Genomic DNA, 14,809 nt, shown 5'->3' on the forward strand with positions numbered 1-14,809 from the left:
AAAAAATAAAAATCATAAAGTTACACCTGCAGTGCAACCATCCGAGCTTCGTCAAATGCAGCCCGTCTAAAAATATCAAAAGACGGGAGATTTGATTTGGGCTAGCGCAGCTCCCCGGGCCCATTTTGCCACCGTCTACATGAACAGAGATGTTTATCCCCGCCGTAATCGACTTTGGGAAAGACACGACCGCCTCGACAAACGCGGATGCTTACGTTGCCATGGTTACAGCCTTGGCACAAAGGGATGGAGTCGCAAGTCTGCCACTCAGACAGGGCCGCACGTGCGAGCGGAAAATAATGATTTGGGTTTTTTTTTTTCAAATTCAAAAGTTAATTTTGACGGCTTGCGCTCACCATCGGATATGAACATATATTTATGGATGTATCCACACTGGAAAGAAAAATATGGAGAGGAAAAGCGTGCGCACGATGGCTTCGACGCTGCACTCCTGATGACGCGCGTACGACGCTCGGTCGCCGTTGGAAGCGCACAAACAAACACAAAAGCTGCAGCGTTTAATGAGACGCAAGGCCACGGCTGCGTCAAAAGATAAATATGTAAATAATAATATCATAATGGAGATAAAAGTACGGTACGATGTGATCAAATACAATTGAACATGTTCAGGTGCAGGACAAAATGTGGCGATACAATAAGATAAGATGCAATATGATTAGCTGGTAAGATATGACATGATATGATACAATACAGGGCAATAAGATCGGAAAGGATTTTGTGTCTTGAGAAATTATATTTTATATTCATAAAATACTGATATTTCATGCCAGGTTGAGTCGGGCACAATATGATAATCTGTGTTCAAATATGATACAGTCAGATTAATAAAGATGCGATATGGTAGGATGGTATCCGATGTGATACAAAGCAAAAATATGAGATATTAAAAAATATTTGGACACATTTTCTCACCTGCACTGATTGAAATTGAATGGGAAACTGTAAAAAAAATATTAATAATAATTAGGACATGTCGATAAGATACAATGACATATGGTACTGTGGTATGATACGTTTGGCTCCAATAATAATAAGATAATTAAATATGTTAACACTGATGTCGTGATATGATAACGTCCGATGAGCGCAACAGTCTGTGAGGAGCTCTGCAGATGGCTGTGAATTATTAATTAATCCCCTTTAGTGTCCTGCCATGAGAGATGTGTATTAATTTAATGAGTACTGTACATGTTAGTGACAAGATATGAAATTATATCATACTGCATATGTTAAGATTCGATGGATTGCATGATTCATTAAGAAAAAAAATATAATATGATGATACGATAAGAAATGACGTGTTGCGTGACGTAGTGTATGAAATAATACTCGAAGATGGATGAAAGAGATGTCCGGGTTACGTCACGATGACGTCGTTGTGCGCTAAGAGCCTGCGCAATGCTTTTCATTTTTATTTTTATGAGTGAAAGGAGGGGATGAGTCACCACCGGATGTTGCTTCACACGATGATTAGCATAAATTGATTATATTTTATTAAAAAAAAGAAAGGGGGGAAGAATGTGTTGAGTGCGCGTCCCCGCCTCCTGTTTACGTCAAGAGCTCAGCGTCGACGGCAAGGCGCGCGCGCCCGCCGCAGCGGCCGTCACGGAGTGTCCGCCAGGGGGCAGCCGCGTCCCGGCGTGAGGCTGCGCTGCTCCCGCTGCACCGCAGAGAGGAAAATACCACCAGATGGCGGTTTAGGATTGCTGCTCTTCTCTCCGAGGGAACCTTCCGCTCGCACGGGCCAGTTTTCCCCCAATATAAAATAACGTCAAATCATAAAAAAAGGGGGGATCGATTCGTCGCCGCGGGAAGTGACGCTCGACCCGGGTGATGGTCGTTAATGGTGAGTGCCCGGTGTTTTTGTCGTTCTTTTTTTTTTTTTTTTTTTGGTGAGGCGGGAAAGGGGGGTGGGGGAGGAAAGACGGCGCACAGATTCAAGATGGTGGACGCGCTGGAAAAAGGGAAGGCTGCCGCTTGGACTGGAAGGGGGAGGTGGAGGGAGAGGTAGGGTGGGGGGGGGGGGGGAGGCTAACGGAGGCCACTGTTGCTCGCGTTTCCCTCCTCGTCAAGTTATCCTAGCCTAGCTCGCGAGCTAGCGAGCTTGCTAGCTTGCTTTTCCAAAACAAAATATGTCGGCGGGTGGCGGTGGAATTCTCTCGAATGTGTCCCTCTTCTTCTTCTTCCTCCTCCTCCACCTCCCCGGCGCCACCATTGTCCACCTGTCGCTGGAGTTGTCAACAAATACAACAAGCGTGTGTGTGCGCGCGCATATATATTTGTGTGTACGTGCATTTGTTTATCCTCATTTTGCAACATAACGTGTTATGGAGGTGCACGCCCGGGTTCTGTTTAGAGTCGAATCCCCGCATCCACCCACCCCTTTTTTTTTTTTGCCAGGTCCTTGCTCGTGTTTGGTTTGGTGATCTCAAATGTACAATATAATGTTTAATTGTTCTGAAGCGCCTTCAGACAACTTCTTCCTCTTTGTTATGAATCGGCGCCACGTAAATCAAGTTGACGTGACGCGCATCTGGCATAAAATGGGACGTTTCAGTTTCAAACGCGTGGAGGATTTGCTTTCTTTCCTGCACGTCAACATCAGTAGTTTTCTTTTCTTCTTCTCACTTCTCCCTGCTTCCACTCTTAATGTACAGTCATGTCGAATTCATATTTATAGCTTTATTATCAGACTGGTTATTTCATCCTGATTCCAGTGACAGACGTCAAATTTTCTCGAGACAAATTAAGAAAGTTATAAGTTGCTAAAACCGGTGAAAATGCAACAATTCATAATAGGGTTTGAGATTCTAGTTGACACCTTTTTTTTTTTTTATTTTTTAATTTTTTGTATAATCAATTTCAAAAGGGTGATATTATTGGAAAGTTTATTAAACACGGACAACAGGTAATAATGATGAACAAAATAAGGATCAAGAGGAAAATAGTTTGCGCGTGCATCTGTTGAGTGGTTTAATTTGGCACTCAAACACCCATCCATCCATTTTCTTTGCCGCTTATCCTCAAGAGGGTCGCAAGGAGTGCTGGAGCCTATCCCAGCTGTCCCGGTCAAGCGGCCTGGACTGAGGTGCTTTGATGGCGACATAACTGCTATGTTTATAATCTGCGTGTGACTCTTTTGTCAATTCATCTCGCAGAAACAGTGAACAGTCGATGGATAAGATATGAAATGTTGAGAAATAATGCGATACAGTAAGATATGGTGTGGTACTGTCAAGGATATCATATGATACCGTGTTTTCAGATGCACCGCAGTATGTTATGATAGAATTATATGTGATACTGGATATATGTTAAGATACTGCACAATGATGGTATGATACAAGAGGTTGTGAAATAACGGCGTACAAAATATATGATGCAGTACACGATAATGTGATGCAATAAGATAACGTCACAATGTGAGAAAAATATACTGTAGTAAGATTAAATGCAGTAAAATAATACAATATATGATATTGTATATAGCCTGAAATATACTGAAATAATAATGCCGGCCTGGTGCAAGTACTTGAGCACGCGTGGCCAGTGTACGTCAACAAAAGATATGCAAATAGTGGAGAGCGATGAGACTACTTAACCGCAGTGAGTGCACAAATATTGCATAATTGGCACCCGACTGAGATGCGAAAACAATTTTAAGACGAAAATTGGCAGCATGTGCCAACGGAATTATGAGCGAACAATTTAAGAAGTAGTTGCGGGGGAAACCCGTGTGTCGTCATTTTCGTCATATGCGTGTTGTCGGGCTGGTAAAGCGTTGGGCTTACAGTTCTGAGGTCCCTGGTTCAATCCCGGACCCGCCTGTGTGGAGTTTGCATGTCCTCCCCGTGCCTGCGTGGGTTTTTCTCCGGGCGGGCGCGCCGGTTTCCTCCCACATCCCGAAAACATGCAACATTAATTGGTCACTCTAAATTGCCCATAGGTGTGATTGCGAGTGGGGCGGTTTGTCTCGATCTGCCCTGCGATTGGCTGGCGACCAGTTCAGGGAGTCCCCCGCCTCATGCCCGTTGACAGCTGGGATAGGCTCCAGCACTCCCCGCGACCCTTGTGAGGATAAGCGGCAAAGAAAATGTATGCATGTTGTTGACGTGTCCCTGGTAAATAAGTGATGTAAAAACCGTTCAGAAATTTGAAACGTATTTGTCAAACAGTACGTAGCTTGCTAACTAAATCATGCTGCAATCATGCAGGTTAACTACGTGCTTATGAAATACAAATATTCATAATGTCTACTGAGTACAATGAATATGAAGTCCAAAAGAAAATCAAGATTTTGGGTGAAGCGGGGAAGTCTGAAAGGACCTGTGACGTTGACCCGAACGCAGTTATTCCAGTTCTCTCGCTTTCTAAAGTTGGACTGCTGACAAGTGTATAAAACACAATGGCTCCTCTTTTTTTTTTTTTAAATTTTTTTAACTACTGTAGTTCCTCTTTTTTTCGCAGTTTAGTGTAATAATTACGACCGCTCCACTCTTGAGGCTAAAATGAATGAATGGATGGACTTGATTGTGGCAATTAAAGATGGATAACGTCGGCGGCACGAGCGGTTGCGGCGCTGCTCGGCCGCCGCTCGTTTAACGATACAAAAGCGTTCCCCCGGTCATTCATCATCAGTTTTGAAATTGTCTGCGACCGGGCGCCCCTCCAAAGTAGAAAACTCCCGGCCGGCTCTTTATGTGAAATGATTGCCGCGTCTGCGTCGGGCCCCGGTTTTCCGTCTCACTTTAGCGCGCTCGCTGTTAGCTCGGCGTGTCTTTTGCGGCTCAGGTCGAACTGCCGACGTGTTGGCGTTTTCCTTTATTACTATGTCGTTACCGTTCCCCGGGCAATGAGGAAACGCGCGTGCTGGTCGTGAACAATTAGCGGCTCGTTTTTAATTGTTTTGCGTGCCTCGGAGAGTGTTTGGTTGTCAGTGTGAAGCATTTCCTCAAGAGAGGAACTGTCGTGTAGGAGGATATTTTAAAATGATAGTTTATGAGATCAATGTGGTTGGCTTTTCATTCTTGATCCAAGACCCTAATTCTGATTTAATGTCTTTATTCAATTTTTCATGACTACTTCCATGTGCATTTCAAGTGACACATCCATTATGACACCATACATTGACAAAATACATTACAAACAATTCCGGATGACTAGTACATGTACTTAAATCTGCGTACTTGGATACTGAGAGCCAATGTTTGCGAATTCCATTACGCCTTGCAAATGTGTTATTATTTTTTTTTTTTTTTTTAATGAGTATTGTTTAAGAACAAACTTCCTTGGATGTCGCATATTTTACATAAATATAATTTTAGAGTGGCAACTTGTCATTGCAGCATAAAACGAGCAGACTATATCCCACGTTACATAACAAAACCGTCATTGTTGAGTGCGTTTGCCACCAAAACGTTACGATTTATTCCCCCTAGTAGTACCTTTTATTATTGCACAGAAAGAAATAAAAAGTTCTCACGTAGCTGTCATGTGACCGCCATTGTTAAAAATGGTGGTTGCACCGAACAGCAAATTAACATTTACACAACAAACAGGTGCAGAATTATGTAGAAAAAAAAAAAAAACATATTTACAATGGAACTGCCAAAGGGATGCGTGAAATTACCTGCAGCATAATTTTATCTGTACAACATATGGACAGCTGCATGTTGGTTCGTGGAAAACGTGTGACTCCATCTGCAAATTGTCACTTTAGAACCGACACAGATCACAGTTTGGGCTCGGCAATGAACGTAAGCTGTTATGCGGTTAAATGCAAAACACGACCTGAATGTGAACAGCTAATTATCAGCGATTCCGGACCGCGAATGAAACGCGCGACGAGACTTTGTAGAGTCTCCTGAAATTATTTTTATCCGTGCCCTTAATGTTACTCCGCACACGCGGCAGGCGAGGTTTGAGTTTTGAAGATGGAGAAAGAGATTTAGCGGGCAAAGAGTCGGAGAACAGTAAGGCGGATGGAGGAGAAGGATCTGGACTGACGATCCGCAGGAGGTTGGAGAAGTATGGAAGGGAGGACGAGGTTGTGAACGGCCAAGGAGGTGTGAAGCAGTTTGAACTCAATTCTGAATTTGACTGGGAGCCAATAAAGTTGCTGAAGGATGCAGATGATGGGATGGAAAGGAGGGGGCGGGGGGGGGCGCTTGTGGGGGTGATGTGCAGCATTCTGGAACAATTAAAGATTATGAGTGACTTTTGAGGAATACCGAAGACTGTGAACGAGTATAAAGGTGGTGTGGAGTAGTGAGGAAGGGGCGGAGTCAGTTGACGTAGCGTAGTTTGAAGTTAGATGACTGGCTTAGGTTGTGGATAAGTCGACTTTATGCCGAATTCATCGGTCAATCGTGAGGATTTTATATGTATCAGTTCTTCTTCTTTTGTTCCTTTCGGCTTGTCCCGATTAAGGGTCGCCACAGCGTGTCGTCTTCCTCCCTAACCTCCACAGTCTTCATGTCCTCCCTCACAACATCCATCAACCTTTTCTTTGGTCTTCCTCTCGCGCTCTCTTCCTTGGTAGCTCCATCCTTACCATCGTCCTACCAATGTCCTCACTCTCTCGCCTCTGGACATGTCCAAACCATCGAAGTCTGCTCTCTCTAACCTGGTTTCCAAAACATCCAACTTTGGCTGTCCCTCTAATGAGGTAATTTCTAATCCTATCAAACCTGCTCAGTCCGAGTGAGAACCTCAACATCTTCATTTCCGCCACCTCCAGTTCTGCTTCCTGTTGTCTCTTCAGTGCCACCATCTCTCATCCATACATCATGGCCGGCCTCACCACGGTTTTATAGACTTTGCCCTTCATCCTAGCGGAGACTCTTCTGTCACATAGAACACCAGACGCCTTCCACCAACTGTTCCACCCTGTTTGAACCCAGATCAGTTGCTCTGCTTTATTGTGATAGTGCAATGTTGATTTTGTGCTAAGAAGCAGAACTTCTGTTCATGAAGTTGGAAGTGAACTCGGCATTAATTTCTGATAAGCAAAGCGTGAAGTAGAACGTTAAATGTTAGGTTTATGGGAGAGGTCGAGCTGGGTGTCTTCCATGAAGCAATAAAAAAAAAAAAAAAAAAAAAAAGAATTTACAGAAAATGGTATCAAGGTTAAATGATGAAAAGCAGGGGCCCCAGTACAGAGCCCTGGGGGACACCTGAAGTGAGTATTTTGAAATTGGATGAAAATGACTTTAGCTGGATGAACACAGTGCAGTTTTTGAGGTGTAAGTGGAACTAGTCTAGGGCGGTGTGGGTGAATTACACTGAAGAAGAGTATTTCGGAGGGTGGCGCGTCAAGGTGGGTCAGGATGTAAAGTGAATTGAAGTCAGCCGCAATGAGAAGGTCAGTGGTGATTATTTTTTTTATCCTTATGGAGATATGTCACTACTGTGGAAATGGTTTCGCTTCAGTTAGGCTTTGCAGCATTGTTCGGGCAGATGCGAGTGCGTTCGTGTCATCAAGGTCGACATTATCGACGCGCTAAATCCGATTTTATTTGCCTACGTTGCGTTCCCTCTGATTTTTAGCTACATTTGAAAGAGGTCTGATTTCCATCCGAAGGCCGCCTATGACGCATTATCTTGTCACGTGAGGCCCATAAAAAAATTGTTAAATGATTTTTTTTTTTTTTGTGTGTGTCTCCCGAGCCATGCAACATAATTGCAGCCTCTGATTTGATTCGTGTATTTATTTTTTATTCCGCGGCAGCCAACCAAACACCCTCTCACTTTCGAATAGTTGTAAATCAGGCCGGGCTGAGATGGCTCGCGACGTTTTTAATGGCCGCCTTCAAGCGTCTCGGTCTGTGCTCCGTTTGTGTTTGCTCTCGCTTTTAATATTGATGCGCTGACCTGTCGTCGGTGCTCGCGACGGTCTCGAGTGCAAAGGAATCGAGGAACGTCGGCGCCGAGGGTTTTTTTTGGGGTTGTACGACACGCTTCCGTTTCTATGGCAGCAACTGAACTCAAATGTGATGAATTGAGGTTAAAATATATAATATATATAAATAGTCAATCTTAAAAAAAAAAAATCTCGTCGTGCAAGTGTCAAAAGAAACAGGAATATTAACACATTTTTACAAATGTATTTTTATTGCTTTAATTGGGTCAGTTTGTCTCATGAGCATAACAGCAGGATTAACCTTTTGTTTTTAATTCGGCCATTTTGACCTGCAAACATATTAGGAGGGTTAATGTTTTTATTTTTATTTTTTATTTATTTATTTTTCTCGGGTCAATTTGACATAACGGCGACACGATGGATCAGCTGGTTGGCCTCAGAGTTCTGAGGTCCCGGGTTCCACCCACGGACCCGCCTGTGTGGAGTTTGCATGTTCTCCCCGTGCCTGTGTGGGTTTTCTCCCACATCCCAAAAACATTTAACAACATTAATTAGACACAAAATTGCCCATAGGTGGGATTGTGAGCGCGATTGGTTGTCTGCCTCCATGTGCCTTGCGATTGGCTGGCAACCAGTTCAGGGTGTTCCCCACCTCCTGCCCGTAGACGGCTGGGATAGGCTTCATCACTCCCCGCGCACCTTGTGAGGATAAGCGGCAAAAGAAATTGGATGGATGGATGGATGGAATTTCACATAACTACATTAACTTGCTTGTTAGTGTGTTGACTTGGGTAAATTTGACCCCCAAACTTTAAGATTAGTTAATGCTGATTAGTCAAATTGCAGTTCAATATCATGTACAAATACTATTGCAGTATTGGAATGCCGGAAATTGACATTTATGTCACATGACATAATTTTCATAGTAACAGTGTAATCAGCTGTCAGGTGTGGTGATTTATTGATTTTTATCTCACACCCTAGCTAGTGCCGGTGCGCCTTTGTTGTCATCTAACCACAGTAAATCCTGCCTCGGCTCAGCAGTCTTATGTAAATTTCAACGCCTCGCGTTGTCATCTCGTCTTTCCGGTTGCGGCGGCGATTTGCATGTACACGCCGCCGTTTCAAATCAGCTGACATCTGTCAAGAAGTACACAGCTCAGGCGCTGAGCGGACCCGATCGCGCTGCGTCTCAAGGCTCGTCCCCGTCCTTGCGAGGCGGTCGGGAACTTGCGTCTGAGAATCCGGGGCCCGCGATGAGTAGGCTAAACAAGACGGGACAAATCAGTCATGCGCGTTTTTGTACTCTCTGCTTTCTGTCATTGAGGTCATGCAATATTCGTGCGTCGGCAGTCCGGCACCTGTGGGAGTCGCAAAGTTTTCAAAAGTATTCCGTAACGTCACAAAAAGTCATTAGCCGCCCGTCGTCAAAACAAAAGCCTCATTCATCATTTGCATGGGAGTGAACTGGAGTAATTTCAAACAGATTGTTACAAGATTGCTGATGTAATTCTTTGTCGTTTGTGTGTTTGGCCAAAGAAATATTTACCAAGATGCCAGGGAACAGGTTTAAATTGCGGATAAATTAGCACGGCGGCGTTCTTCCGTGGCTCGCGTCAAACCTGTCCGGGGTTTTTGCGAAGATTCCTTACCAACCCCCCCCCCCCCCCTCCCGTGTGATGATCGAAACGTACAATAAATCAAACAGAAGGTCAAGCGAAGCTTTTACTCAAGACGGGAACCGCCGCCGTGTCCTCCGGGTGTCGGTGGGCTGCCAAGACAATCATTGCTCTTTTTTTTTTTTTTTTTTAATCGCGCTGCCAGACTGCCCACGAATTGAGAGCTAAAGAGCGACGCCCTTCCAGCGCTTTTCCACTGTGAAAAGATGCTTGCGAGGCCTGCTTTAAACTGATTAGATCCATGTCACACGGGAGATCAGCAATCTGACACAGACAAACTACACACACACACACACACACACAGACAGCCCATCTGCTACTGCCACAAACTACTGTACACTCATTCCATCACCACGTCTGGAGGAAAAGGGGAGGGGGGGGGATGCAGTGTGAATTGCACAAAGTGACAAGATCTCGACTGGAAAAAAATGGAATCCCCCCGTACACATGCACACGCACACGTACACTCGTACTGTATATCTCTAAAGAATGAAAAATGGACAAGCCAAGACAGTGGGGAAGTAGGATCTGCGATAGTCGCCTACTCCCCTCCAATTTACGCAGAACGAATTCACAAGGGGAAGCGGACGGCGGCGTAGCCCCGTTCGCGTTGCCTGTTGAAGTCGGCACTGGAGTTTTACGACAACAACGAGTTACCCGATTTTACAATCAGCACTAACCTAAACCAAATCCAACCTTCTCAAACGTATTTCTTTAACACAAAATGAGATAAACAAAGGACGCCGGTGTCAACGCATTGTGCGTAAAACTACGATTAAAACTCTCCGTGGCGACGCTGCTGTAAATTTCCCTACCTGAAAAATGTTTCTCTGCTCGTATCAAGTCCGGGTCGGTCGATCTCACGCCCCCGAGAGCCACAGATCCCACCGCGATCGGTAGGTTTGTCAGCGCCGCACACAACACCGTAGAAAAAAAAAAAAAACAACTCGAGGGCCGCACGATCATTAAACTTTCAATTTAAAGTGGGGGCCGCAAAATATTGTCAAGCGGGCCGCCAGTTTGAGACGGCTGGCACTCAGTAGCTATTTGGTAAATACTAAAAAAAGTTTCAAAAAGGCTTGAAGCTTTTTAATGCCAGTTGAGGGATAGTTTCAAACTAAACATCAAACAAAGAGAATGTTGTGTATTTAAACCAACTAAACAACTTTGCCACAGGAATGCCTCGCTAGCGTAACACTAACACATATAATAGAAAACACCATTGACAGGCTAATGATTAGCAGTCACTGTGATTTGACTGGCGCGTATGCGCCCGCGCACCATCGCACTCGCAAATCTCCACAGTCGAGCACGAAAAATCACGGGCATAAAATTTGTAACGAGTAGAAATAGATATTAAAGACGTCGCTTATTTTGTGCAGTCTTGACCATTGTTCCCACTAAGCTGCGCCACTGCGCAATCGCGCACTTGTCTCACCCACTCAGCGCACATGAAAACCGATCCAGCGCAGTGAACCACAGCCTGATGGAAGCACACGGTCTCTTAACAACGAGCTACTGGACAGCCTACTGCTACTTCCTAGATTACCTGACACCGCCCCCCTCCGCTCTTAAAAGGGTACACTCATACAAACAGAACACATCCGCAACTTTATATCTGCGGGCATGACTGACCACACCTGTTCATTTTTCAAATGTGAGTGACTGGCTTAGCATCTCGCATCTCCCAGCGTACCTCCCAAGTCATAAGCAAAGCCAATAGTTAGCTTGCGCATTTTTCAGGTTTTAGAGCTTTGGATTTTGGTTTGATACGAATGCCAAATTTTGTGACTTTGAGAGTAAATGAATTTAGTCTGCTCATTTTTTTTTTTTTTTAATGTAATTCCAATCAATTGTTTGGGAGGTCTAGTTCTAAACTGGTATAACTAAAACTACTTTTTTGTGCATGGGGGTGCTGTTCTCTTCATTTTTTTTTTTTTTTTTAAAACACCACTGGAGGATGATTACGCATCATTAGAGTCCATTCAAACGCGGATCTTTATTGTAATCACTGTGAACTCTCCCGTACGTAATTCTATAATTCTGCTCTTTAGGCATGAATAAAAGATTTCTTTGCCACGACTCTCAGACAAACTCAATACATCAGTCGAGTCAGAGTGGTAGTGATTGTGTTTCCACCGTTCGTAAATCGCATTTTGGGTTGCAATATTTACTATCGTTTCTGTGTGACATACTCATACGCGTACATTTTGCCCTCTCAAATGTTTTCGCCTCTCCCCTTGATGGATTTTGCAGATCTGCGCTGCGCGTGAAGCAGCTGCTGCTCTCCTGCGGTCAGAAAGCAAATAAGTGCAAGCGTAGGTGATTCAATAGCGAGCAGGGTGTCTGATTTACGCTGTTGTAGTAAAACGGGAGCTGGTGCGCTATCGCTAGTAGGAACGTCCGGGATCTCTTGAGGGGATGTTTTTTTTAATTAAAACAAAACTGTGACAATTGCATTTTTCACCCCGACAGAGACACCTGAAAATGGGGCGACAGCATAATTTTTGTGTCAATGCTGAAACATTTATAGTAAGAATAGCCTAAATTGATATATTATGTTTTCAGATACATAAGGACGGACCCTTAACATTCTCGTCGGGATAATTGGAATTTCTAATCTCTGCAGCACATCACGGTCATAAGAGTCATAACATAAGCGTTTTTGTAATTTTTGTGCTACAGAGTGTTCTGTTGTGGCACAAAGGTAAACTAGAGAACTCCTGACTCGGGTCTCAGTTCATGGTTCAAAGCAAATGTCATGTGATTTCTATATCTTTTTAAAAATCAGACTTGTGATTTAAATACCTTTTCAAACTGTACTCTGACAAAGGGTTAGGGTTAGGGTTCGGGTCAATTTTGGATATTCCGCAAGGGATTGACGACAGAACAAAGTGTTGGGTTGTGGCGGGACGAGGGCGGTGGGCATCTGCGGTTAGAGTTGAAAAATCTTCATCTCTGGAGCGACTAAAAGACAGTACGTCCAATATTATTAGTATTAATTAATTCATATTATTAGTCCAATATAGAGTAGTTGCCGGATTGAGTTTAGAGTGCTAACAGCAAAAGACAAACCAGGGGGGAAAAAGCATCCATGCTACTTCCTTGTATGCCGCTAAGCAACCACTTCTAAATATGGGTAAACTTGCACCAGGGAGCTGTCATAAATGTGCATGTGAATATTAAAAAAAAAAAAAACGTAATCCATTTTCAGACATGCTCACTCACATTTGAATATTGTACGGGTGTGGTCATTCATACCCGCAGATATAAAGTTGCGGCTATGTGTTCTGTTTCTAATCATGAGTGTACCCCTTTAAGAGCGGAGGGGGGCGGTGTCGGGTAAACTAGGAAGTAGAAGTAGGCCGAGCGGCAGCTCGTTGTTAGAGATCGTGTGCTTCCTTGTTAAAAAAATAAAAAGACGTCAGGCTGTGGTTCACTGCGCTGGATCGGTTTTCATGTGCGACAAGTGCGCAATTACGCAGTGGCGCAGCTTAGTGGGAACCACACAAAATAAGCAACATCTCTCAATATCTATTTATTTCAACTTGTAACAAATTTTACGCCCGTGATTTTTTTTTTTTTTGTGCTCGACTGTGCAGATTTGCGAGTGCGATGCCGCGCCCGTCAAATCACGGTGACTGCTGTACATGTAAGGCAAGGTGACCTCTGCAAAATGTTTGCGGTGTGGTAGCTCATACCTCGGGTCGAAAGTTTCCATCGTGTCACAAAATCCTTGTTTTTGTGTCGTATTTACTGACACTGCCTGTTTCGTAACATTCTGCACAATTGACTCCGCGGTTGTCTTCCATCACATTTTACTTTACAATACTTGGTATTTGGAACGCAATTTGAGGATGAACCAGGTCATCATTTTTTTCTTAGTCAGAATTAAAGTCGCTCATTGTTTTTTTTTTTTTTTAAATAGTTGCGAAAGGGGTTAGAAAAGTCAGGACCGTAATTATCGGCCTACCGAGCTCACCTGGTTAGAAGCCTCTGTACATAGATAGTTTAACGTTAGTGCGGCGCTAGTGTTAGTGCCGCCCTAATGCTAGCGCCGCATCACCGCATAAACTGCAGGGTTGAAAGCGTGTGAAAAAAGTCCCGGCTTGTAGGCCGGAAATTGCGGTAATTTGACTTTTTTTTTTTTTTTTTCCCCCAAAATTTTGAACTACACAAGCCACTAAAAAGTTGATTAAAAAAATTATCCCAACTGCATTTGAATTAATCAACAAAATCAATGACTCACCCGGCCAGCGCTGGCACAAAGACGTGTTTGTTCAACCGCGGGCTTCGCGTCGCTTCATTTCTGGCTGCAATTAATTCTTAGCGCGCAAAAGCACAATCTTGTGAATGCGGTTCTCGTAATCACAGCTCAGTGGAAAGAAAATTGGGGCCGCATCGATCCCAGGTTCAATTGATCGACACAAAAATTGTCACTCCTCTTAAAGTAATCGCATCTGTGCAGTTGTCACGCGAAAGTGTGCACGAACGCGGCGCCGCATTGTTTACCCGGGAACACATTTGAAACGTCGTCTGAGGTCGTTCGAGACTCAAACCGTTGACCCGCTCGCGTCGATTGCGCCGGCGGGCCAAACGAGAGTCACGTCCGCCGCATCTATTTAAATCCGTACGTAGCAGCTGCTTTCCCGCGGAGCAGACGCGCTCCGGTTTTATCGCTACAAAACAGCTGAGAACCATTTTGGGAAATTTACGCCTTGAAAATAACATTAGTTGACAGTCAAACGTGGGGGGGGGGGGGTGATTACCTCATTTTAGGTCTGCACCGTACGTTGCCACAGAAACCGACCACTAATAATAAGACAAACCCCGCGCGCCGGTGGGATTCTGACATCTTGTAACATTTTCCTCCGCTCTATTTATTTGCTTTGTCGTAATGGAAGCGGCGCACGTACGCAGGTGTAAAGTTTAATCATCCCAAAGTGGGGCGTGATGTTATGTCGCCTCCTGGCTCTGTGTGGTCGGGATGAGCTGAGGTGCTTTAAATCACTGCAAAAATGTACAACAAAATTTCATTTATTTAGATTTTGCCCCAAAAGAGCAAAAGGTATGAAGGATGTGTCAAAGTGTAAACGTTATGCAAGGATGTGTTCGGTTTCTCCTACCTCAAATATGACTAATTGCCATTTGGCCATCTTTTACAGGGCTATAAATTCAGCCCCCCACCCCCCACCGTCCCCCCCATGTTTTTGGGCAAAACAATTTGAAGATGTTCCTATGCGCTCTG

The 14,809-nt window shown here is 44.2% G+C and overlaps 1 protein-coding gene across 1 annotated transcript in view; it reads left to right on the forward strand.

Moving 5' to 3' along the window:
* The first annotated feature begins 1,625 nt into the window (after positions 1-1,625).
* The window catches only part of stag1a (STAG1 cohesin complex component a), a 40,600-nt gene continuing 27,416 nt past the window's right edge, over positions 1,626-14,809 (forward strand). The window contains exon 1 of the mRNA XM_061844169.1: positions 1,626-1,867. The gene's annotated coding sequence lies outside the window, so the exon portion shown is untranslated. The remainder of the gene's footprint in view (positions 1,868-14,809) is intronic.

The sequence above is a fragment of the Syngnathoides biaculeatus genome, chromosome 15 (genome assembly GCF_019802595.1).
Source record: "Syngnathoides biaculeatus isolate LvHL_M chromosome 15, ASM1980259v1, whole genome shotgun sequence".
Taxonomy (NCBI): domain Eukaryota; kingdom Metazoa; phylum Chordata; class Actinopteri; order Syngnathiformes; family Syngnathidae; genus Syngnathoides; species Syngnathoides biaculeatus.